This window comes from Ascaphus truei, chromosome 10 (genome assembly GCF_040206685.1).
Source record: "Ascaphus truei isolate aAscTru1 chromosome 10, aAscTru1.hap1, whole genome shotgun sequence".
Lineage (NCBI taxonomy): Eukaryota > Metazoa > Chordata > Amphibia > Anura > Ascaphidae > Ascaphus > Ascaphus truei.
Genome location: NC_134492.1, coordinates 40,486,211 through 40,511,103, shown reverse-complemented (window position 1 = coordinate 40,511,103; position 24,893 = coordinate 40,486,211). Strand labels below are relative to the sequence as shown.

General features: G+C 44.6%; 1 long non-coding RNA gene across 1 annotated transcript; it reads left to right on the top strand.

The window, feature by feature from the left end:
* Positions 1 to 13,517: 13,517 nt before the first annotated feature.
* Positions 13,518 to 21,097, top strand: LOC142503385 (uncharacterized). The gene is made up of 3 exons (XR_012803995.1): positions 13,518 to 14,075; positions 16,386 to 16,718; positions 20,726 to 21,097. It is a non-coding gene; the product is annotated as an uncharacterized LOC142503385 (long non-coding RNA).
* The last annotated feature ends 3,796 nt before the right edge of the window (positions 21,098 to 24,893 follow it).

Genomic DNA, 24,893 nt, shown 5'->3' with positions numbered 1-24,893 from the left:
GGATTTGATACCCTAATGAATTTTTCCTGAATGATTACCTGTGTGAAAGATAAACCATGCTAAGTATCACGTATGCACGAATCACCATCCAAGAACTTGCAAGTACGTACAAAAACATGAATATTATTTGCTCACAATGAAGTCTAAATTTGTAAAAGGTTTTTAAAGGTGTACATCAAGTATAGAAGGATTAAAAGAATGCGGGGGGAAAAAAAAGAGGGCATATATTTAGCTCTGTCACTGGCCAGACGGATAAGTGTTTTAAAACCAGGAGATACAGTATTCTTTTTTCCTTCTGCTCAAATGTCTGCAAGAAAGAGAATCAGAACAGCAGCAGCACAGATCGTGCCCCCACCTTTTTCTCCAGAGCGAGGAATGTGCCAAGATACGAAAGTTAACCCAAAAGCTCCGGAGCATCAGAGTAGCTTTAAATTCAGGTTATTTATGAGAATAAAGAAAGAGAAGGGAACTTTTATTAATATAGTTGCAGGATGAAATTGTTTGGTAATAGGGGGAAAATGTTTTTCTTTTATTTGTTCGTTATCTTTGTGATGTTGTTTGGCTGTGTATGAGAGAAGTTTTTTGTATTGTGTGTTCTGTATTGTGTGTAACCAGTAAAAACACATTTCAATTTTATTTCTATAGGATTAAGATATGTTTGGGAGTATTTTGTGTTTAAAAATGCGGGTAAAAGCTCACAAGCATTGTTTGAAGTATATATTGTATTGTATGTTTTTATGTATATAACGCCATTAATATGCATAGCGCTTCACAGGAGTGGTGCACGTCGTAATCATATAGGTAGCAAATGGTAAAGGTAAGATGTCATGGAATAAGTGATCCAGACATAAAAGTAACATTAAGGAAGAGAAGTCCCTGCTCTGAGGAGCTTACAATCTAATTGGTAGGTAGGGAAAGTGTACAGAGATAGTAGGATTTGATTAGAAGCAAGGAGAGGAATTTCAGGAGGGGAAACGCAGAATTAGAGTTTAAAGAGTAGAGTGATTCTGGCAGCAGCGTTTGGGATAGATAGTAAGGAAGACAGGTGAAAGTCAGGAAGGCGGGATAGCAGGGGATTACAGTTATCAAGATGGGAGAGAATGAGGGCCTGAATCAGAGTTTTAACAGTTGAGCAACAGAGGAACAGGTGTATCTTTGTGATATTGTGGAGGAAAAAAGCGACAGTTATAGAAATATTTTGAATGAGAGAGGAGAATATGAGAGAGGAGTTGGGAGTGACCCCTAAGCAGCGTGCTTGGGCTACTGGATGAAGATTCAAGAGTAATGTGGAAGGAGATAATAGGGTCAGGTTTGGGAGGAAGTATGAGGAACTCTGTTTTTTCCATGTTAAATTTATGGCGAAAGAGGGCCTTCCAGGATGAGATAACAGAAGGACATTCAGAAACTTAGGTTTGTACAGCAGGTGTAAGGTCAGGGATTGAAAAGTAAATGTGTGTGTCGTCAGCATAGTGGTGATATTTAAACCTAAGAGATGTTATTAGGTCACTTAGAGAGAGTGTGTACAGAGAAAAGAGAAGTGTGGTCCACAGAGGCAAATGCTTCAGAGAGGTGGAGTAATATGAGCAAAGTGTAATGTCTTGGGCAGCATATAGGACATCAGTTATTTTAGTGGGAATTGTCTCCGTGGAGAGAGCAGTGTAAAAGTCAGATTGTAGAGGGTTAAGGAGAGAATGGGTGGTGAGAAAATGGAGCACGCAAGAGAATACAAGAAAAGTTCAGTAGTTAGAAAGACAGGTAGGGTCAAGCTTGCTATTTTTGAGTCATGGTATAACTATTACATGTTTGAAGGAGAATGGAAATGTAGCAGATTAGAGGGAGAAGAGGAGATCAACTGTGATGGTGACATTTTCTTCTGATACAGTGGAAAAAGAGTCAAGGAAAGCAGGAAGAGAGTAGGAAGCAAAGTGGGATAGGAGGAAACAGAGGTAATGTTCTGGTGTATGGATTCAACCTCTTTCTTAAAATAGTCAGCAAAAGGCCTGAGGTGAGATGAAGGAAGAGTTAGTGTGGGTTAGACTTGTGAGTGTTGATTAATGGAGAGAAATAGGTTTGTGTAGCTTGAGAAAGGACAGAATTGCAACAGCATAGCATAAATTTGTAATGAATGAAGTCAGTGAAACTATGAAAGTTCAAACAGAAGGCATTAAAAAGAACTGAGTGGAGGAAGATAGCATGAGCGTGTTGGAGCTATTTGTGTGTTAAGAAGTTATATAAACCTCAGCTATATAAAAGCCCGTTGGTTCATTTTTGAGAGGCCATAAAAAATGTAGTTCTTAGGGCTCTGGATAAAGCTCCATGTGTTTCAACTTTAAGCAAAAGTTCCAATACAATAATTATTATTTTTCAGGAAGAAGCCGTGGTGTGCCATTATCTTATCTGTTCAGGGTCAATTGGCGAAACGCCCAGAAACAAGATGTTTTTTTTGCCAGGGAACAAGTCTTATAAAATTGTTTTTTTTCTTTAGTCAGATGAATATGCAGAGTGTCTTTAAAATTATAAAGCTGACCATGTTTCAGCACTGTGAAAGAGATTATATAAAGCAAGACATTAGTGTGAAGTCTTATACAAAATCATTTGTCTATTAACTGAATGTGATGTATGTTATAACTTTTAACCATTTATTTTTTCCAAAGGTGTCCGTAAGCAGTGGTTATTGTCAAAATTGCTGTGTAATCTAGAATGGGTTTGCCAGGAAGGGGTGAATTTGGGAGTCACCTCTCATTTGTGGGTGTGTCTTGTGCATAGGGTTAAATACAGGGGATACATAGTTGCAAAAGCAGTTACATAAGTGAATAAGGTATGCATTATATACAAGGCATTTCAAATTTTTAGCAGAATAGTTACAGTGGAGTGTTTGGGTAAAAGCCAGATAGGGATTGGCTAGTGAAATTTGTATGGGTAAAATAATTGCTTAATCGGGAGTGAATATTTTTCCATGACAGTGGATAGTATTGGGAGAAGAGAGATTGGCCTGTAGTTTGAGACAGTGTTTTTTGTCCCCACTTTTGAAGATTGGGACAAACCCTGGCAGTTTCCCAGGTCTCAGGGATATGGCCTGCAGACAGGATAGAATTAATTATGGAAGCAAGTGGTTTGGCAAGGGATGAGGCCCCAAAGTTTCAGGAACTTAGATTGTATCAAAGTCAGGTTCACAGTGCCTCTTAGTTTTAATTTGAGGAACGAATTAGGAACATTAATAGGGAATACCTCTGTCTATATGCGGATGCTAAGACAGGAGTAAACACATTGATACAAGAATTTATTCCTAGGTATAAATTATCTCCCTATGAGACACTTATGGGATGACATGTGACTATCAGCAGTCCAAAGGAACGAATTAAGGACCATGTTATTGGTAATAAAACAATAAGTTGCATGCAACTACTGTAATACATTTTTTGAGTCTCTCTAGGCAAAGTTGAAAGTGCACCTACTCGAGATGGGGTTAATAGTCAAATATGTCCTACGCCAGCATGCTCTTCATCCCAGGTGAAAAGGCCTAAAGTAACCACCAATACAGCAATTAAAGTGGCAGAGTTCTTTTCCTGGACCCAAAGCTCGTTCCAGCTCCATCATACGTTCCAGCGCCACAAAAGACCAAAGTCACCTAAAGCACAGCCGCAGCAAGTTAACGTCTTGCCGAGTCAAAACTCTAACCGTTAACCAACGAGGAAAATAAGACACCAGGCTAAGGCCCGGTTTTATCAGAACATTTCATTTTTTCAGAGACTCAATATTTTTATTCTTTAGAGTGTGTTTAAGTTAGAAATTTAAGGTGTTTGTACAATTGAGCCTTGATGGGAGGATTGGTTTCCTGGAAGCGTGGCTTGTGAAAGCTCTTGTATGTGTTTTGGCAGTACTCATCACTCTTTATGTATGTGTCATGTGCAGCAAAACTTTGATCCAGAAGTGTGTTGCACCTCCACCGAAAGAAGGGGGTCACCCAGGGGTGTGTGTCAGCCACAAGGAAAGGATCATAAGTCAGCCATGTTGACCAATCCAGACATTGTCTGTTCTGATATTCTGAGTGAATGATGTATACAATGCGTGCAGGGGTGAGGATTCTCAATAATAGAATGTTGTGATGATTCTGAAAATATATGATGATAGAGATAGATGCCATTTCCTTTATCTAGCAACTGCATATCCAAAGAAAGGTTGCTTGCATAAAATAAGGTTTTTAGTATTATGTGTATAATTTCTGTATTTTCCCATTTTTTAAGGGAACCTCTTTTAAAGGGTGTATCACACACTAGGAACAAGAATCAATTTATGGATCAAGTGTCTCCACCAACCAATGAAACCTGTGTAAAAATGTATGTTCAGTCAGATAACAATTTACAGGAAGGATGTGGCCTTAATTTTGCAGTTTTTAATTTCATCATTAAACCAAGAACAGGTTCATATTAGGTTTATGGCCTTACAAAACAGAATTGCTTTAGATTATGTTTTAGCTTCAAAAGGAGGGGTATGTGTCCTAATTAAGGAACAATGTTGTGTTTTCATTCAAGATCAGTGTAGCAGTGTACAGCATGAACTAGATGAAATAGAAGAGATTCAAAAGAGGCTTACAAAGGGAAGTGACAGAATATCACCCCTTGGGGTTAGGTGAATGGCTTAAATCACTTGGAGCAAAAACTTATGAATGCTTTGGTGTGTGTGGGGGTGTTACTTGTCATCATGTATGTGTGTGTCATGTGTTGCAGAAGTATGATCCACAATGTGCGAACCCCTCCCCCAATCTGATGCCACTCTTTACAGATGCCAGAAACAGCAGTACCTTGAAGAAAGAAGATGCCGACCACAGTTATTCAACTCCAAAAGACATACTGTATTGGCCACTGCGCCATACGAAACTATAACAGCAGGAGGGAAATACCCTCTCCCTTTCACTCCAGTGTATACCTACAAACACTATCAGATGATGGAGCACCCCAGTACAAAATATGAATCTGTCTATGCTTCCCGGGACTAACATCATAAACTTAATACTCAAAAGCATATTTTTAGAATAAAAAAGGAGGGAACTGACAAAGTGAGAATATGATGCAAGGAGGGGGGGAGTCTGACATAAACAGCACTGGGATCTAAGCCGCCATTTTAAGTCAGCATCCATCTTAGGTGCCTGATATTGTCTATTGTCTGTATGAAAGTTGGTATGGAAGTTAGTTTAAAGACACCATTTTTATTTTTTCTGCTCCTGAAGTTTCAAGTGAGATTGAGCTGTTTAACTAAGCCACAAGACCCTGAAGAGAAGAGCAAAGCGCGAATGTTATGAAAATAAAAGATAGATAGCGCACTGTCTCGCATTCCGAGGGAGGTGCCCATGAAGTCCTGTACGTAGAGTAAAAGTCACCGGCTTGTGTAAGGAATATTAGCTGAGTCATTTCATTTCTAATATGAATCCCATAATAATGTTATTAACTCAATGTGTTCATGTTCATATTTTGTTTACCGTATATGCTTACGTAATGACGCACAAGCAACCTCGTATAGGCGGCGTGGGCTTAGTATTTCGTGTATAAATAAGACCTGTATGCCACCATGTCGTTGGGAGAGTTTTATTTTGAAACTCTCCTCTGCGTGTGCACCGTACACTGCAATAAACTTATTTGTCATTCTGCAAAATGATCCTCAGATTGATGACTCTAATTTATTCACACTTTTCACACTAGTCATTCACATCTGGCTTTTTTTTCTAGATCCGACATTTACACACACATACACACACACGTAACAAGGACTAATTGTAGTATAATGTAATACAATAAATAAACTTATGTCAAAAACGAATGTCCTTACTAGGAATTTATTCAATTTATTTTATTTTTATTTTTTTTTAAAAGCGGGGGCGGGACTAGGTGGCGAGTAGATTTTTTTGGTTCGGCGAGTAGATTTTTGGGTGAGTTGTCAAGCACTGTGTATATATATATATATATAGCCCTCTCCCTCCAATATATATATATATATATATATATATATATATATATATATATATATATATATATATATATATTGGAGGGAGAGGGCTAAATTAGGAGAACATTTAGATCTATGTCAATGTTTAATTCTAGAGGTTGCAGAGTTCGTACTTTGTGTATCCATATTTCTTGTTGTGAAATATCCTTTATTTTGTTTCCACCTCTTATAGTAAGTTTCACAATGTTTATCCCCAAAAGAGTTAAACCAGTGGGGTCAGAATTTTGACATTTTTTCAAACACTGTGTGAATCTAGACCTAAGGAACCATAGAAGAGATGCACCCACTCAACCTAGTGTGACCACAAGGGTCATAATTACAGAATGGTGCAATAGGGCAGGGAGAATTATCAAAACACAAAGGACACTGTATGACGCAAAGACACTGTGCATACAGATAAGGCCCTAAAAAATGCACTCAAAGTCTGATGAAGGAGATCACCCTGATGAACATGCAATACAGCAGAAAAAACTAGACCAAACATAAAGTTGTAGTGTATAAATATGCTTTATTAAGGATAATTACAATTATTGGTACCAGAAAATAAAGTGAATAAAGTGAACTAAATGCAATCAGTGCTCACTCCCCGTAAGGGGTCAATGGTTGGCAAAGTGCCAAAAATCCAAAATGGAACGATGAACATAAGCACTGTGAATTCCAGAAAGCACTTAACCTATGCCTGTGGTGTAAGGCTATAGGGGCTAATTCTGGTGCATGACGTCACTAGAACGCTATATAAATTATAAACACTCACATAAAGCACTAGTGTGTATATAGACACGTGATCACTACCAGCCATGCATGAAATAATATACTGTAAGAGTAAATGACAATGGCAATAAATGATCAATAGTGTAGGTGTAACACTTGCAACACACAAATATCTCACTGCTAGCAAAATTGTCCACTCAGGTAAATGGCCAATAAAACAATTAGAAGTGTGAAACCCCACCAAAACTGACCCTGTTGGTAAGTATCTGCACACAGGGACAGAAAAGTGTGGGGTGGGAAATCCCTGCACACCAATATATGCTGGCCGTGTGGGGGGGGGATTGCAACAGGATCGTGTGGTCCCCAAATCTGACTCCCAATTACATACCCCTACAGCACACGGGGTGGAGAGGGGAGGGTGAGGACAGAAAAGGGGGAGAGAGGACCCTCAAACAACTTATCTGTGCTTGCCCTTGGGTACACGGTCCTTCTGGAGCAGGCTGGATAGGTGCTTTGTTGAGTGTGCAGCTGAAGGGGACTTAAACGAAGTCACGATGAGATCAACTAGAAGCTGCAGGCGTCCATGCTGGAAAACGTGGAGTGTGACGTCATGACACCCTCTGACGTACGTTTCGCGATAGCTTCATCCAAGAGAGGGATAGATCATCACTCCCCCCAGTGGCCAATATATATAGTACTCTGCTGGGAGGAATGAAAAATATATTAAAGCCACATACTGTAAGGGAAGGGGAGTGTGTAACGTATATAGGAGGAGGTGAGATATAAATAGAATGATAAAACATGGCAAGCGGAGCCCCCATTATAGTGTAAACTGATTAAAACTGAATGGTGAACAATGTTCACACTCCCCTTCCCTTATGTGGCTTTAATATATTTTTCATTCACTAAACCTCGATAAGATTCAATATAGACGCCCGTGACCAGGAAGCAGCTTACAGCATCGAGAGGGGATACTCTCTGATATATCCACTGCCTGCTTACTTTTTCCATCTGGTGAGTGGGCATTGCATCTGATACCTCCGGTGCCGCAGTGCGCTTTAATCATCTTCTATTTTATTCTGTCCAGATTGTTATATATGTCTATGTATGCTATGAATTGTTATTAAATGTTTTTATTTTTAATCTTCACCCTTCTGATCTCTCAGCTGATGTATGTTGTCTTAAGTGTTGTTTGTCTTTGTACCAACAGTATTATGCTATGTGTTGTGCTTTCTTCTTTTTAAGCACACCTTGAGGAGCTACGTCCGACCATCCAACAGGCTTGGTTTTTATATATCCTTTTATAAATTCATTGTTATTCCAGGCGCCTCTAGATACATATTTCTTCTCTAGTGGCCACCAGGGGTCACTAAAAAGCCCTATAGCATTGCACTCAAAAGTTATAACGTCCAGTTAAAGACGTCATGATGTAAATTTGGTATATGAGATAGGACCAAAAAAGGGATTCAAGGACCCCAAGGCAACAGACTCAAAAACGTAATTAAAATCAAATAAATAAAAAAAAATTATTTAAACCAATCAACAAACACACAAATATGAAACATGTAGACAAGGGTATTAAAATCCCCAACTGAAGAGACGGCTAGTGACAAGGATGAGCTGGTATCCAAAAATAGCCTATGCTCGTAGGGAAGGGTATCCAATAGGTGTATAAGGTATAAAAAGGTACACCGGGTGGGTAAGAGTGTATAAATAGATATACTAACAGGCTTCACATACAAATAAAGTTGCCTAGTTAGTGATGATAGTCACCCACAAAGGCGCATATGTGTCATCACGGACAAGGAGGGACCCCGGAACTGCGGTGAAAAGGGTAATACTTGCACCCACAGCTGCGGGGGCACGCCTGGAAGGTGGATAGTAGGCGTCTGGAACTGCACGGGAGATAAGGTAAAGTTCAGATACTCGCCGGATACTTGGGCAGTTCCAGTAGAATCGTCAGTGCCGAGAGCCTTGGGGTTTGGAGCCGGGAGGTAGGTTGGAATCCGTAAGCCGAGGTGGAGGATAGGAGAGTTCGGGAGGTCAGAGGGCAAGCCAGAGGTCGAAGTCCAGAGCGGGTCTGCAGCCAAGCCGGTTCGGTACACAGGAGATCACTAGAAGACACAGAGACAAGGTACTAAGGCAGGCACGACCGTGGGTAACGCAGGTCACACAAGCTATGCTCAGCCAAAGAAGGAATGGCTGAGCAAGGTATAAATGAGAAGAGAGCCCAATGGGAAGAGGGGGAGGGACGGAGGAGCGGCCCCATGGGAGGCAGGGATAGGTGAGGGAAAGTTGCCACAGCTGATTGCTTGACGCAAGGCTTGTGGGCGGTGCACGCGCATCAGGCGTGTGCACCACACGGGAGAGGTGTGCGCGGCCTGAGCTGGGGGCAGGAGCTCCTGCGGGGGGGCAGAAAGGTCCGTGGGTGTGCGCGCGCATGCGCGCGTCACGTAGCAGCCGCGGGGACCAGGGAGGAGGAAGGAGGGTCCCGCTCGCGGCAGTGAACCCGTGGAGCCGGAGCGCCGAGTGAGTAGTGTCACAGGGGGAACCCTCTTTGGGAGAGGTGTTCCCCGAGGCCTTACAATAAGGTACATAGAAAGGTTCCTTCTCCAAAAATGTATCGTCCCTACTATATCAGAGGACCATATACATGTACTAATACTCATATATCTAATGGCCATGGGAGGTGGTATACCTCAAAGGAGTAATCTCACAGAGTGGCCATATTACCTACAGGTGGCATTGGTATAGCATTATTAGCATATTTACCTTCGTATCCATGTAGGTAAGGTCAAGGAGAGGAACCAAAATATATTTCTATGTCCAGCGCAATACTACCTTATCTTCGAGCCCCATACACACAGCCCGTCTCTTCCTGGTGTACGTCATGCGTCTGACGTCACCATGCCCCGACGTACGTTTCACGTGCTTCAGGCACGCTTCTTCAGGGGGAGGAGTCACAGATTCTGGACATGGACGGTGATGAGGACGAGGATGGCCTTCATCCTGGCAGGTGCCAGTGCCAGTTTTATTTACTTTATGCTGGCTGGGTTATGTTTTATTTTAAATGGGCAAATGCACTATTATCAATATCTGGATAATAGTCATTTTGCCCATTACTACACTGTATGTATTAGGAAGGGAGGGGGGTTGTTGGAGGTACAGGGGGTGGGTTGTGTATTGGTAGGTAGTAGGTATTTTAATGTTTATTGGGGGTAGAGGGATTGGGTGAATGGGGTACTTCACCCAGGGTGGGTGGTTAGGCCTAACGGGGGGTTAACCCCTTAATTACCATAGCGGTTACTACTGCTATGGTAATGAGCGGGTTAACTCCTCCCACAACCTTCCCGGTAGGCCTAACCACCCATCCTTGGCCAAGTACCCCTTTCACTCACCCCCTGTGCCCCCCAAAACGAACTTGTGTGTTGTCGAGTGTCTTAATAATAATAATAATAATAGCATGTTCTTGTATAGTGCTGCTAGTTTTATGTAGCGCTTTACAGAGACATTTTGCAGGCACAGGTCCCTGCCCCATGGAACGTACAAACTATGTTTTTGGTGCCTGAGGCACAGGGAGATAAAGTGACTTGCCCAAGGTCACAAGGAGCCAACACGGGGAATTGAACCAGGTTCCCCTGCTTCAAACTCAGTGCCAGTCAGTGTCTTCACTCACTGAGCCACTCCTCCCTAAGGTAATGAAGTTGCTTTATTTTAATTTTTACTAATAGTGTACGTGACCAAGGGGTCTCCTGAGCTGAACCGCATTGATTTCAGCCTCGGGGACCCCCTACTTCCCGAGATATAGATTCCGATATGGGGTGCCGGTATCTCCTGTGCTTTTAAATCTCCCGTGTCATGTGACGTGGGAGAATTTACACATTGCGGGAATCCCGGCACCTCATAATGGGGCCTATATCTTGGGAAGTAGGGGCTCCCAGAGGCTGAAATCAATGCGATTCAGCTATGGAGACCAGAACTGTTACACTGTCATGCACTCAGGCGTGATGCTGGGTAAATACAACACCAGATGGTGAGTGACTGTCTAGGGAACAGCAAAACGGAGAATGGGGAGGGACCACCACGTAGTCGGGGCTCAAGGGCACCAAGCTTACCCCTGTCAGCTCTTCCATCCTGGGTCCTACTTTTCCTTGATTTATGTTCCCGCAGCGTGCATCCGGCAGAAGAAGCATCCGAAAGTGAAGAGAATTGCCCGGTGCCACAGCATACAGTGAAATTTGACTCCAACACCGGTAAAAGTACAAAAAGGCTTTATTGAGAAAAAACACACACTAAAAACAGCAGGCTACAACACAGCCTCCTCCTCTACGCATTTCACGCTGTGTTAGCGCTTCATCTGGGAGTGAAACGCGTAGAGGAGGAGGCTGTGTTGTAGCCTGCTGTTTTTAGTGTGTGTTTTTTCTCAATAAAGCCTTTTTGTACTATTACCGGAGTTGGAGTCAAATTTCACTGTCTGCTGTGGCACCGGACACTTCCCTTCAACTAAGGAGACCCCCTGCTCACGTACACTATTAGTAAAAACCAAATAAAAGCAGCTTCATTACCTTAGCCCAATGACGTCAGGTTCCAAGTTTCAACATCAAAGCTTTATTGGCAACACACAGATTATTATTCCACAACACACAGATGGAACAGCAGGCTGCAACACAGCCTCCTCCTCTACGCGTTTCACTCTCTACAGGCGCTTCGTCTAAATCTATGATTTCTTAATCCGTAATGGCAGATTCTGTATAGCAGTCAGTGGGGGGGATAAATCAAAGATTCTGCAGTATGATCAGTGTGACCACCCTCAGGGGTAGGAAGGAAGCAGCGCTTCTGAAACGCGTAGGGTGGTCACGCTGATCATACTGCCGAATCTTTGATTTATCCCCCCCCCCCCCACTGACTGCTATACAGAATCTGCCATTACGGATTAAGAAATCATTGCCAAATCCCAGGCGAATCTGCTGCCGTCGATTCACGGGCTAGCTACACACTCTGAACAGTGTATCGAGAGGGGCGTTCCGCCCACACACCAGCCGGTGTGTGCAACTCTTCACAAACAGAGGAACAACATGTCCAGCTGCATTTAGCCACTGAGGAGAGGGGATACTCTCAAATATATCCACTGCCTGCCCTTATCATCTATCTGGTGAGTGGGCAATTCTACCATTGCAGCAGAATATCAGTCTGACCTATCTCATTTTTATTTCATTCATGTACCATCTTTATTATTTTTATATGTCATTTTTTTTATTAAATGCTAATTTTATTTTTCACCTGTTGAATACCTCAGCTGTTTGTCATATGTGTTATATGTTTTGTTTGTCATGAATATCATACAGTATTATGCTATGCACTGTTTTTATTCTTTTTAAGCACCCATTACTTCACTTGGAGACACCTTGAGATCTGCACAGCTACCAGGCTCAGCTGTTTATATCCTTTTACTCATTATTCTATGATAGGCACCTTAGATACATATTTCCTTTCCAAGAAGACGGGTGAGCCTGACCTGCCCAATGTTGCCACGGGGCGCGGCATAGCCAAGCTGCGGATCATGATCCCGCAGCGTAAGGACACTTCCCCCTTCCCTTTGCCCAAGGCCACTGCCTAAATCCCTGCCCCTGTCATGTCTTCCTCGGGGTCCCAATCGAGCCAAGGGTGGTCTGGGGAGTAACGGGACATGTCGGAGGAACGGTCTGGGTCGGCCATGGACTGGGGTGAATGTTTTACATCTGATGAGGGGTCGGGGAGGGAAATGATTCCTGCTAGGACATCCCTGAAAATGAACCCTGTTACCTATAATCCTATTGTACGGGGAAGGCCTAAACGATATGGGTCGGTCTCCAGGTCAACTAATACTTCAGTTGTCTCTTCTGGTGGAGAGACTGAGGAGAGTGAGACTGCATTGTCAGTGAAGGAGCAGTCCTTGGAGCATAGCACTAACTGGTGGGCTCCAATGTATGAGGGATATTCGGAATGGTTAGACCGCACCCGATTTGCGTTAATGAGGGGCGAGGTGGTTGACCACTGGTGGGATGTGGGCGAGTACACAACCAAGGAATGCCAGGAAGAGTTAGAAAGACGGTGATATGAGATACAGAAGGGAATAGTCACCCCAATGGGATCATCTATCCTGTATGATGTCATTGCCCCTTAGGAACCCCTGTCTTGGGTACTGCCAGGCAGGGCAGGAAATAAGAAGTTGATAAGGATTAGCAGGGCTGAGAGAGCCATAGTAGCACGGTTTAAGCAGTCGCATGGTCTGGAATATCCCTATGTTCCTGAACCTCTGATGCAAGAAATAGAAGACAACAGAGATACCTGGCTAAGGGAGGCTGTGGAGGACTACATCAAGTCCAAATCTAGCCACTCTGAGCATAGAACAGAGTCTAGAATCTGTTACTTAATGCGGTTATGGAGTGTTGGGCGCAACATTTATATGAATAGGATGGAATACAGACCAGAAAATGGGCCGCCTAGATCCTATAGTATCACTGTACTTGATGCTAACGGGCGGGCGGTAAAGAAGCCTGACCCTAGACATTATTACTGAGGTTTAGATTCTCCTAGGGAGTAATCCATAAAGTATAAGTTCTGGGTACAGTGATTATGTATAGTGTGTGCAATGTATTCCTGCAATGATATTGTTATTTTTGTGTATTTTTGCAGTTGCCCGTTTGAAGGAAGGCTCTGCAAATTTAGGCCTAAGCGGGGCCATTGGAATCCACCAGAGGGAGATTGCAGCCCTGTGTAATTTTGGGGTTACATGCCTCTCTCTTTCTGTGCAGTAATCCCTGTTAAGAGGGCAGGGTTGCCAGAAGTTAACATGGAGGTTTGCTCTCAACCCCTGTGATGTGTAGTGTGAAGCAAAGGAAGTGACAGCATGCTCTGTGTCCACTGACAGTGACACAGGGGTGGGTCTTCTGAAGCTATATAATACCCATCACTTCCTAAAGTTAGTAGGTTCAAGTTGTTCAGAGTTCTGTGGAGTCTGTTCAGTTTAAGTGTCAGTCTGTCAAGTGTTGCAGTGTGACAAGCTGACACCACACTGTGCCAGGCCTCTGGCACAGATTGTGGCCCTCCCTTAGGGGAGAGGTGGCAGAGATATCCCTGTCTCTATTACAGAGTCAGGAGGGAACTTCCTTGAGGTGGACAACTATGCTGATGTGCGGCTAAGTACCGGTCGCTATGATGGGCAGCCTGCCATGGAGGATGTTAATAAAGATGCCCTTGGTTCAAAGAACCTTCTTGCCTGAGACTGGAGTTAATCAGGGAGAAGCTGCACCCAGGGGTTCTCTTCCAGAGACTCCTCCCTGCTGTCGTGGGGATCTGGAAGAGATGGAGGCACTGTACCAACTGTGAGTAGAACTCAGCACTACCACACGAGCCAGTCCTGGTGAAATCCCCAATACCATCAAGAGGGAGACTCAGGAGTCCTGTCAGCCAGCAGGTGCACCACACGGCATGACATGTAACGGGGGGCTGTTTTCTCACATAGGGGTCAGGATCAGAAGGGCCCAGGGAAACACCGTTACATATGCTTTGTTTGTTTCTTGCAAAATCAAGGACACTTTTCAAAAGCACTCCTAAGGGAACAATGTTTATTGCCAAATAATATTCTGTTGGTGCTCCCATTCAACAGGGGCCTGCGGCAGAAGTTCAAAAGGTTATACATATATAAAGAAGTGAAAGAAGGCACTATAGTCCTCTGACAAATTGCTAATCCATGGCTTCAATTAAACTGTTTTGCAGATGACCGGAGTGCCCTCTTTTCCCTTGTTGTTTCTTGCTCAACTATTTGTACATCATATTCTTTGAGCTCAAGGTTATAACGGCTTTAGATTGATTTCTTTTTATTTGCTATGTACAATGGCAAATTGCCAATGCAACGGTCGCATACGTCACACCTCTGCACCCGTAACCTGTATATGGGACAAGGGTTAATATAAAGCTATCTAGCTGACCCACTTTTCATCTTCCACAAAGGTCCCTCAAGTGGATGTATTGGCTAGTGTTTTTTTTTGTATTGTATGAGTTTTTTTTAGGGTGCCCATTGATTGAAAATGGGGCTATCTGTGCCCCAGTTGAGAGCATAAATAAGCACAGTAGCAATTAATGGAATAAATGGATAGTGTTTGTTTTGATTTTATTGTAATTTGATTATACTGTCTTTGATTGTATCGAGAGGGTTTCAATAACTATGTAATAAAAATAAAATAAAAACAGCACAATCGCCTGCTAGAGATGTGCAGAGAGGGGCTGCTTCTGTATGCTCTCACGGCTCAGCACTTCCAGACTGGTGGCTGCCCGGTAGGATTAATGTCACGAGGGTCTTCAGAAGCAGATACCACCACTGCGTTAATCCTGATGGGAAATTCCCCCCTGTGCTGCACTTGGCTGTGATCAGGCCACACTTAGGCCACAGTTCACCCGCTCCAAGTGCAAGGCTGGGTAGAGATGAATCTGGCTGCATCTGTAGTTCACTCTATACAAAGCGTGCAAACAGTTCATTCAGAGTCCAAGGCATTACTTACCATATTTCCTCGATTGTAAGACGCCATCGATTTTAAGATGCACCATCTATTCAAGTGTCGGATAACGCATTCCGGCGTCGAAAAATGGTCCATAGGAATGCATTGTAAATTGCTGGATATGCCATTCGTTGTAAAGTGGAACCTTGGATAGCGAGGACTACCTGTATCAGGCTACCACACCGGTCCAACACAATGTGGAGTGTACTGCAGCAGTACAACACGCAAGCCAGTACTAGTCTACTAATATAATTGGACATTATGATGTGACCTCACAGTCAGTAGAATGTAAAACAAATAAGTACACTTTTTTTTAATGTGTTGTGTTCTACAGAAAAAGATGAGATAAGCAGTTTAAACAAGCAAGTAGTGCTAGTATTTTAGCATCAGCAGAAAAAGTTTGCATATAGTGGATGCAAGAGGCTTTTTGTACCGCAAGCAGCTGCAGTTCAATGCTCGCACAGTCACAACTAGAGCGGAGAACCCGACCGTAGTTATACTTGTGGATGAAGGACAGTGGCTGCGCTACCCCCACTGCTAGCTGCGCTACCCCCACTGCTAGCCACGCTACCCCCACTGCTAGCCACACCCACACAATGTGGAGTAAACCACAGAATAGTAAAGTGTAATATACAGTAATGTAAGATACGTACAGTAGCATACACAATGCACAAATGATGTGATACTTACGTGGCTGCCCCTAATTATAATGTTAATTATCTTTCTTTTTGTCAAACTTTTTTCACGTTTTTTTAAAAGATATGCACAGCTTCTGTTGTTTTTTTTTTTGTTTTTTTTATAGAAATGTTCGAATTTACCAAAAGTTCCCAGCTGTAAGCAAAACTGAGTTTTTGAAACCTGCCAAAAAATATTCTCCCGTCTCTACCTGTGTCTTTCACCTACTATCAGGATTGCGCATATAAAAGGACAGAGGATCCAAAATGGCCCCGGAGCCCTCATAATGGCCGCCGGGCATCCGGAGTTTGCAGGGAATAGCTTTCTCCTCCCCTCCCCCTCACCTCGAGGCAGCGTGGAGTTGCGCGCGCAGCAGCGGGGAGGGGGAGCAGGAGGGCGGGCTAATTAAACCCGTAGCGCGAGAGAGAATGCACTAATCCTGTTTTTTCTTTCTCCCTGCAGGTACCTGTGAGCGCGACCTTACGCACACATGCCTTATGCCCATGCATCCCAAGCCCCCCCGTAAGCAACGGCACACTACATGCACTACGCCCCTGCGCTGTATGCACCTGCCCCCTACGCGCCATACCCACCGGCGCCGCCAGCACATGCACCCGCACACCATGGATCCATCAACGGCAGTCCCACTGCCCCAGGCTGCGGGGTGCCCCCCAGTGTCCCGGGCCCCTCCCCCGGTGGATGCAAGAAGCGTCGCTGATCCGGGGAGCAGCAACAGGAGCCGTGCGGCCAAAAGACCCAGGACCGGTCACCCAGGTGCACAAGCCGCAGGATCAGGTGAGCATGATAATGCAGCATTGGAAAGTAATGAGGATGATGTTGATGGTGATGTTAGTGATGGGGGGTCGGTTAGGTCAGGGTCGGACTGTGAGTCCCAGGGGTCAGACAGCGAGGATAGTGAGAGCGCAAGAGCGAGCAGCGAGTCACACGCAAGCAGCGGCGCAGACAGCGACGAGACCCCAGGGGTAAAGCGCATAAGGAAACAGGTAGAGGCGTTGAGCAAGGCAGTAAAGCTGAGTAGGACAGATAAGGGAAAACGCAAAGCGCGCAAAGACAAAGGGGCGGCTTCCACCCACAGCGGGGAGGATTCATTTGCAGTCGTAACTAGCTCCCTTTACACACACCTTCCCAGGAGAACACAGAGAGACATAGGTAACAGGAAGTATGTGGATATGTTTAAGCTGTCTGTAAAGGGGCGAGCAGAGAGGAAACGCGCGCGAGAGGCGGGCGGAAAAGGGCAGGTAGTGAGGAATAATGCGAACTGGATTATGGGTTTCATTGTGTTCGGGGACTGTTTCCTTTCAAAACATCCCAAGGAATTGCATAATGTGATGAAATACATGAGTGTGATACAGAACATACATGACGAACACGGGGGGTCAGCGTGGCGAGATTATGATGAGCAGTTCAGGCACAGGTGGCAGGGAGATACACGGTTGAGTCTGGGGAAGATGGACATGGAATTGTGGATGAAGCTAGTGGGAAACACGAGCCAGGGGGGTAACACGCCCTTTCGCAAGGGGCCGGGCGGTCGGCCCGGGAGTCATTCAGCAAGCAGAGGCAGCAACGGGGAGTGCTGGGCGTTTAACGATAAGTACTGCAGACGGGGGGAGAGTTGCAAGTTCAAACATGTGTGCAGCCAGTGCGGGGGTAGCCACCCCGTTAAGAAATGCTTCAAAGCCCGGGGAAACCGCAGCCAGGGGAGAGGAAGGGAGGCACCTAACACAGGCCCCAACACCGATCAGCCTTAGCGGGCTGAGCTATTGGTTAAGGGGGTACCCCGACCGGGAGAAAGCAAGGTTCCTGGAAGGGGGATTTAGAAAGGGGTTTCACATACCAGTGGGGGGGGGGGGGGGGTGGTACAAGCTAGGGGTGTTAGCCGGAACTTGAAATCCGCTGCAACACACAGACACATAGTTAAAGGAAAAATAGAGAAAGAGATAAAATTGGGGCGTATGGCGGGCCCGTTCGCATCCCCCCCTATCGCCCAGTTAATTATTTCCCCGCTGGGTGTAGTGCCAAAAAAGGACCCGGGCAAATTCAGGCTAATACAACACCTGTCATACCCAAGGGGGGGTCTGTGAATGATGCCATAGACCTGGAGCTATGCCGGGTACAATACCAATCATTTGACACCGCCATAGGGATAATTAAAACATGTGGGGAAGGAGCACTATTGGCAAAAATCGACATAGAATCAGCCTTCCGGCTGTTACCTTTGGCCCGCAGCAGCTTCAGATTCACAGGGTGTAAATTTGAGGGTGCGTATTACATTGATAAATGTCTCCCCATGGGTTGCGCCATTTCATGCGCCTACTTTGAGGCTTTTAGTACTTTCTTGCATTGGTGCATAGTCAGTCAGACGGGGACTAGCAAAGTTGCGCACTATCTGGATGACTTCCTGCTGGTGGGTCCCCCGGGTTCACTGCAGTGCAACAGTTTGCTGGAGAGTACTAAGGGGATCATGAGGGAATTGGGGGTTCCCATAGCAGAGGAGAAAACTGAGGGCCCAACAGAAATCCTGTCATTCCTCGGTATAGAGATTGACACACTTGCGAGGGAATCACGCTTACCCACAGACAAGGTCAGGAAGCTTAGAATGAGCCTAGGTCAGGTCAGGGAGGCCAGGAAGGTGACCCTGAAACAAATGCAGTCACTGCTGGGTCTGCTAAACTTCACCTGCAGAGTAATCCCCATGGGCAGGATATTTAACCGCAGGTTGGAAAGGGCCACTGCGGGTGTAAAAAAGCCCCAACACCATATCCGAATCACGAAGGAGCTTAGGGCACACCTGGAGATATGGGGGGGTTTTCTCAGGGAGTTTAATGGGAGAAGGCTGTGGGTCACGGACGGCGAGACCAGCGACGCACTGCAATTATTCACTGACGCATCATGGGGGCACGGGTTCGGGGCATACTTTAGAGGGGAGTGGTGTGCGGGTCCATGGCCAGCTGACTGGGTGAAGATGGGGCTAACTAAGAACATGGCTTTCCTGGAGTTGTTCCCCATTGTAGTAGCGGTAGAGCTATGGGCCAAGGAGTTAGCGAACAAGCACATAATATTCTGGTCAGACAATTTGGGGGTAGTGGAGGCAGTGAACGGCCTATCGGCTACGTCACCACCAGTGATAAGGTTGTTGCGCAGGCTGGTCCTGCAGTGCATTCAGGGGAACATAAACTTTAAGGCAAAGCACATCCCCGGGAAGCTTAATGTAATTGCAGACGCGCTATCCCGCTTTAACTGGCCTGCATTTAGGCGAGCAGCCCCAGACGCGCAGGCAAGAGGTTTGACCTGCCCAAATTATCTATACCAGCTAGGGCAGAGGGAGTGATGGCTTTGGTGCAGCAATCGCTAGCCCCCCACACCTGGAAGACGTACAAGAACGCATGGCGGCAATGGCGCAGTTTCAGGAAGAAGGGGAGTGTGGGAGAAGCAGGTGCAGCGTGGGAAGTCTGGCTGATTGGTCATTCTTTCATGTACTGGGCCCGGGAGCGGGCGGCGAGCACGCTGGGTCTGCAGTTGGGAATCCCACAGCAGAGCATGAAAATACGATGGCTGGGGAAGAGAGGAATGTGCTGGAGAGATTTAGTGCCAACCACCACAAGCGCGCTAGCAGTTTACGGCAGAAAGCCCCACGTGATAATGATCCACCTAGGCGGGAACGATATGGTGGCCACCAAGTCTTTAGACTTAATCCTCCAGATACACGCCGACTGCGCCAGACTTAAAGCCCTCTGGAGCGACGCAGTCATTATTTGGTCAGAGATCATACCTCGGCTCGTATGGAGGGGGGTGCTCAGCTGGGTGGGCATCGAGAAGGCAAGGCGAGAAGTCAACAGAGACAGCTGTAAGTTCATGCTCTCTTGTGGGGGGCTGACTGTGAACCATGGGGAATTCGAAGACAGGGGGCGCAGTTGGCACAGGAGGGATGGGGTGCACCTGATGGACAAGGGCCTGGATATTTTTATTGACAACATGCTCAGGCCATTGCAACCGATCAGCAGTCAGGGTTTAGGGTCACAGCTTGGTGTGTGGGGTGAGGCCCCAGTAAGTGGCCTTAATGGGTCCTCCGGGTGGCAGTACTGTCAGGCCAGTCATCATAGGGACACCGTAAATACCCGAAATGGGGCTCCACCCGATGTGGATGGGCCGCCAGGTAACGGGCCCCCGGAGAAGATCGTGCGGGCTGGAGGCGCCGACGCAGGCGGTCGGTCGCTGTACCCCTGGCACCAATCTTAGGTAGCTGGGCTCTATCCTATGCGGGTAGGCCCACGCGGCCATGAAAAGGGGGACCTAGTGTGTACAGATGACGGGGCCATGGTAAGGGGCGAGAGTGCCCCTCGCGGCGGAGACTGTGTCTCCCGGTTGACGCGTGTCGTCATTTATGGCCTGACATTTATTTGATAGTATTGTTAAACAATAAAGCTGTGACCATTTTTACTTCCACAAAAAACTGTGTCGTCTAAGTTTGTATGGTGGGGTAGGCAAACCACGCAGTAGGCCCGCTAGGCCGTTAAAAAGGGCAGAGGATCCAAAATGGCCCCGGAGCCCTCATAATGGCCGCTGGGCATCCGGAGTTTGCAGGGATTAGCTTTCTCTTCCCCTCCCCCTCACAACGAGGCAGCGTGGAGTTGCGCGCACAGCAGCGGGGGGGAGGGGAGCAGGAGGGCGGGCTATTTAAACCCGCAGCGCGAGGGAGAATGCACTAATCCTGTTTTTTCCCACCCACCCATCCCATGAAGAATGCTGTTATGTCTAACCATTTCTTATGAATCTGTTAACAGATCCATTGTTACAGCTTTGGCGGGCGGAACTGTCAGGCCAGTCATCATAGGGACACCGTAAATATCCGAAATGGGGCTCCACCCGATGTGGATGGGCCGCCAGGTAACGGTCCCCCGGAGAAGATCGTGCGGGCTGGAGGATCCGACGCAGGCGGTCGGTCACTGTACCCCTGGCAGCAATCTTAGGTAGCTGGGCTCTATCCTATGCGGGTAGGCCCACGCGGCCATAAAAAGGGGGACCTAGTGTGTACGGATGACGGGGCCGTGGTAAAGGGCGAGAGTGCCCCTCGCGGTGGAGACTGTGTCTCCTGGTTGACGCGTGTCGTCATTTATGGCCTGACAGTTATTTGATAGTATTGTTAAACAATAAAGCTGTGACCATTTTTACTTCCACAAAAAACTGTGTCGTCTAAGTTTGTATGGTAGGGTAGGCAAACCACGCAGTAGGCCCGCTAGGCCGTTAACTGTACAGTACTTAAAAGGCTTCAACCTGCAATGCTGGCACAGAAAGAAGCGAAACCGGTGCTACAACAGAAGGTTCGGCTATGGTTTTGCAATAAGCTTGTGCTTGCTCAGACACTGCAACAATAAATAATTTGGAGAGGAAAATAAATGTAGAGCTGGAGAAGCTTAGAATGTATTTCTTTATGCAGGAGCTCAAGTTCTCTTGTTTTTGCCAACTACATTCTCAGTAGATTGCTTGATAGCCACGCCAAACAATACTACACAGAACGGCACCATGGAGCATTCATAGAGCTCATGATCAGTCACAATAAGGACACAGCAAGTATGATAACTCTCATATACTGTACTAACCAGCCTGCCTGAGTAACTCACCCTCTATTAGTACATTTGGGTGCCACAGTATGCACCATTACAGATGGACATTAGTTATACAGTATTGGGCTACAATCCTTCTTATGCCAGTATATATGCTTTTGTGTGTCTTTTATGTTTTGTGCAGAATATATTAATATGTCCTGGTGACTGTTGTTTGTTTCTTTAGGGTATTTTATGCTTAATGAGACCTATATTTGGATACATGGTTTAAATAATTATTGAAAATTTCTACTAATATTTGTTGTTGTTGGGAAGTACTAAATGTGCTTTATTTTTAATTTTTTTCAAGAAAAACATACAGTACTAACTAGTCTTTTTATTTTGTCGGACCTTTCAATCTCTCAGGACAGGGCTCAGAATTTGCTGCATGTTTGTAAGTGTTCAGAATAAATGCAGTGGGTTTGCAAGATAAGTTAGAGCAGAGATATACCCCAGAATGAAAGGGCGAGGGGAGTTATTAAGGGAGCTGTGGATTCATCACAAAGAAAAGAAAAACAAAAATATCAAACAAACTGTATTTCAAGAGATTTTACCTAATGGTATTTATTATAATCCTGTATTGTTATATAGTCCTATAGGTGAACACAAACCTACAGTTAATGTAGTAGGCTATAACCACAGAGCTTGTGTCTGGCACGGGTCATGTAGAGCTGGCACTGGATCTCGAAACAGGAGCTCCCACTTTAATCTCCAGTACTTGACATTCTCTAAGTGGCAATACCAAATGGATATGTCCTTCACTGGTAAAATAGAGCCCTGATGTTACCCTTTAGGAAGAAGCTAAACAGACATTCTTTTGTAGAGTCCAACAAAATGCATTTTGATTTTTCCAGATTTAATACATTACTGTGGTTTATTTCCATGCAAGAGGTAGGCTGACGAAGTATTCACTAATGTCAGGCTCAGTTAATTCTGCTTTGAAACCGCCGATCCCAATAGAATTTTACCAAGTGGTCATTTGAATGAGTATGTGACCTGCACTTGATCTCCCTAATAAAATGCCTGGAAAATGCTTGCAAGTCAACTGGGTTTATCACGTGTATGAAATGTGTTATTTAAGCTTTTGACATTCAGTGCTAATCTCTTAAATACAGAGGTTAATGTCGCCTCACACCTGAAAAATTCAATTGACACAATCCTGTACCATTTGTTGATGCAAAAATTGATACATCTTAATATTCTATTGCTCCGAGAAACTTCGCTCCTACCTGCTCCAAAAACCATTCCCCAAATCACTGACATAAGAAAAGTCAAATTGACTCAAAGCACTCTAATGCATTGATGCAAAGGACCGCAAAGTCTAAATGACACCTTTTGTGTGTACTTTTTGTAACCCTTGGTACATGTGGCCCTTTATGCTTTTACATTCCAGAATGACCCGGTGCCAACTGAAATCCATAATGCCCATCAATGGAAACCTCCATACGTCCCCTTACTCTCAGTCTCTCAGCCTTTCTTTCTACATAACTCCTATGGATTTATGACATCTTTGGCATTGCCTCTATGATTCTTTTGGGATGGCACATTTTTTTTCCATGGAAAAACTGACTTAAGCACATATCTGGTAATAATTATTCCAGACTGTCTTTTTTTAATTCACAAATCGCTAAAAAACAGCAAAACACTTTTCCTCCCTCATTTTGCAATGTTGTTTTTTTTTTTAAAAGGTTAAGCGGAATTTATCACTTGTCCAACTTGCTCTTCCTTGCGTCAGCTGGTTACTACAGCGATGGAGAAGAGTGAAGGGTGGTCCTCCTGAACCCCTTCTCCAAACCGTACAATACGAGTTTTACACCACTCCTGACCACTCTCCAGAAGCCGTGGCAAAGGTAGTTATAGAAAAGTAGATAATACAGGAGATTGTTGCTTACTCCACGTTGATGGCTTCCCAAGAGCAAACTGGTGAGTTTGCTTAATCTTTCCCAAAACAATAATACTAAGTTGCTGACTATTAGATAAATATATCATCGTTAAATATTAGCCTGATCTCCAAGGCTTAAGTGGGGCAATAACAGGAAAAACCTAATAGGTACAGTAAATACAAAATTCTAAAAAATCCACCAATAATAATTTAAAAGCAAGCCTCAGCTCAGGGCGCTCAATAACCTATGTGGGAAGTAGAAAAAATACAAATGTCTAATAATAATTAATACCACATATACATGCATACATAAGATACATAAATAAATAAAAACCAGAGAGTATACAGTCCAATCCAGAGGGTGCTGCTATCTTCAAAGACTGGAGGCAACAGTAGCACTGTATAAAGATAAAACAAGAGAAGCGCACACCTCATAGTATAGAATGATTTCCTTTACTTGGCACAAAGAATAAAAATGCACTTACAACATATCTGTGCATCAAGAGCAGTGAGCCGAATAGTAGACAGGGCAGGCCTGCACAGCTGGTAAAGTGAGAAGGGCCAAAATGCTCCGAGGAAAACAGATTCGGGCCGCACGAGTAAAACAGCATTTATTATTCAAAATTATACATTTATTTACCATGTTTACTTGAAACAAAAATACATTTTAAATACTTTAATTCTAATTAACTAATTTCCTTATCATCTCACAAACTTAATGAGAGGTATTACACCTCTTTTCAGCAACAAGCTTGTTGTATTCCGGGGTCATATTTGTAGACGACGTCTTCAAAATGTCTTCCAAAATGTCATTTGTCAGACAAGAACGTTGTTTGTTTTTGTTCATATCCATGATAGAGAACGCGTTTTCACAAATGTAGGTACTGCCAAAAATGCTGAACGTTTTCATTGCAGCTTCAATAAGATTTTGGTACTTTTCACTGTCCATACTTCTGTAGCCGTCCTGCAGACTGCTTTCTCTGTGCTTATTTCTGTAATCTGTCGAACACTGAAGATCAATACTACTCTTCTCAGTGTTCATCAATGATCTTCCTGCAGCTTGTAAGAGAGCCTCAATACACATGTATGTAGATGACACAATCTTATATGCACACAGCCCTAGCCTCTCCGACCTTGAACATCTGCTGCATTAATTGCGGACCATATTAAATAAGCGTACGTTATGTCAAGCATTTTGACCCCGTACTGCGGTGGTGTACTCATCTTGGAACTCTCTGAACAATAGAACACCAGACACTGTGCATTGAGTTTTTAATATGAAATGCCTAAATTGATACAGTATTGTAACTTTTTCAGTACCAAGGTCAATTCACAATGGACCACTGTGGTATTTTTTAAACACCTGCAAGTCGACACATTACTGAAGCACATGTACAGTACTGTAGTGTACACATTAGAATTCATTACAATTCATGAATATCTGCCACCTGGCGGATATGCGAAGAA